At 52.0% G+C, this 1,607-nt stretch overlaps 1 protein-coding gene across 1 annotated transcript in view; it reads right to left on the bottom strand.

Annotated features, from left to right (window-relative positions):
• HDDC2 (HD domain containing 2) overlaps window positions 1–1,508 on the bottom strand; it is a 19,678-nt gene extending 18,170 nt beyond the window's left edge. Inside the window, exon 1 of the mRNA XM_010861770.1 lies at window positions 1,407–1,508. The gene's annotated coding sequence lies outside the window, so the exon portion shown is untranslated. The remainder of the gene's footprint in view (window positions 1–1,406) is intronic.
• Between the last annotated feature and the right edge of the window lie 99 nt (window positions 1,509–1,607).

The following is a 1,607-nucleotide window of genomic DNA, read 5'->3' as shown; positions in this document are numbered from 1 at the left end:
TCATGCTTTTGAACTGTGGTGTTGGAGAAGACTCTTGAGAGTCCCTTGGACTGCAAGGAGATCCAACCAGTCCATTCTAAAGGAGATCAGTCGTGGGTGTTCTTTGGAAGGAATGATGCTAAAGCTGAAACTCCAGTACTTTGGCCACCTCATGCGAAGAGTTGACTCATTGGAAAAGACTCTGATGCTGGGAGGAAATGGGGGCAGGAGGAAAAGGGGATGACAGAGGATGAGAGGGCTGGATGGCATCACTGACTCGATGGACATGAGTCTGAGTGAACTCCAGGAGTTGGTGATGGACAGGGAGGCCTGGCGTGCTGAGATTCGTGGGGTCGCAAAGAGTCAGACACGACTGAGCGACTGAACTGAACTGAACTGAACTGATACTCTTTAAGAGAAGTCCAGAGAATACAGCACTGGGCCATAGTTTCAGTACATATTAAAAAATGTTTAACCAACTTAGGGAGAAACATCTGGATCAAATGAACGAGTGAGGTCAGAGAATGAGAAAGAGAGAGGGAAGAATAAGCCATAGATATACAACATAGAAGGGCTTCCCTGGTGACTTACATGATAAAGAATCTGTTGGCAATGCAGGAGACTTGGGTTCAATCCCTGGTTGGGAAGATCCCTGGAGAAGGGCATGACTACCCACTCCAGTATTCTTGCCTGGAGAATTCCATGAACAGAGGAGCCTGGCGAACTACATATTCATGGGGTCAAAGAGTCAGACACAACTGAGTAACACACACACACACAACCTGTAAGTCCAACAGTGTTACTGATGTTTGCATGTACAGAACATACACAAGTCCTTAGACATAAAAGGGAAAGCGCTGAACTTGAACAAGTGACAGACTTCCAAATTCTGAAGCAGAAAGGGTTAAGTAAGGCATTTCTAATTCCTGTACACTACCGCCTGTCCTACCCTGTGATCCTAAGAGACTGTCTTTTCTCCTTGGGACTTCACATGTCTAAAGTTTATAAACTATAGTAACAGTGCACGAAACCACCTGCTTTGAGCTTGGAGAAGATCATTATTGGGTGTGGCCAGGATGGGGGTGGGGGATGGAAGGAGGATCCCCTCGGATATAATCAGTGTATCCTACATAAAACCCTTCCCTAAAAAAAAAATTTTTTTTTTAGGCACTCAAACCCTGCAGGATCAATGGGTTCTGTTCTTCCCACTAGCCCAGTTGTGGGGTCGTGACCCTATGTACTCGGGGCAGACTCGAGCCTGGAGATCCACACATCACCGCGCCGGCTCCCCTTCAGAAATCTCTCGCAAGGCCGCCGGGGCCGGGCCCCTCCGAGCGCCAGGCCAACACTGGGGTCCAGTGCGGCTCGGACTCTGCCCAGCCTGGGGTGGGGCCCAGAAATCCCGCCACGCCGTCTCCACCACTTGCCTCCTCCGCCCGCGATCCTCACGCACGACCGCATCCCTATGGAAGGGCTTCCTCTGCAGGCCCCAAGAGGCGCGGAGAACCGAGGAAGGGGGCAGGCCTCAGGCCAGGCGGGGACCGGAAGCCTGGTTGCCCGGCGGACGGCCCCGGCCTCTCTCCGCGCAGCCGCGAACTCAGACAGCCCTCCCGGTGCCCGCTCACCTT

Source organism: Bison bison, unplaced genomic scaffold (genome assembly GCF_000754665.1).
Source record: "Bison bison bison isolate TAMUID 2011002044 unplaced genomic scaffold, Bison_UMD1.0 scf7180017864473, whole genome shotgun sequence".
Lineage (NCBI taxonomy): Eukaryota > Metazoa > Chordata > Mammalia > Artiodactyla > Bovidae > Bison > Bison bison.
Note: the sequence above shows the minus strand (reverse complement) of the source record. Positions and strands in the feature narration are given on the sequence as shown.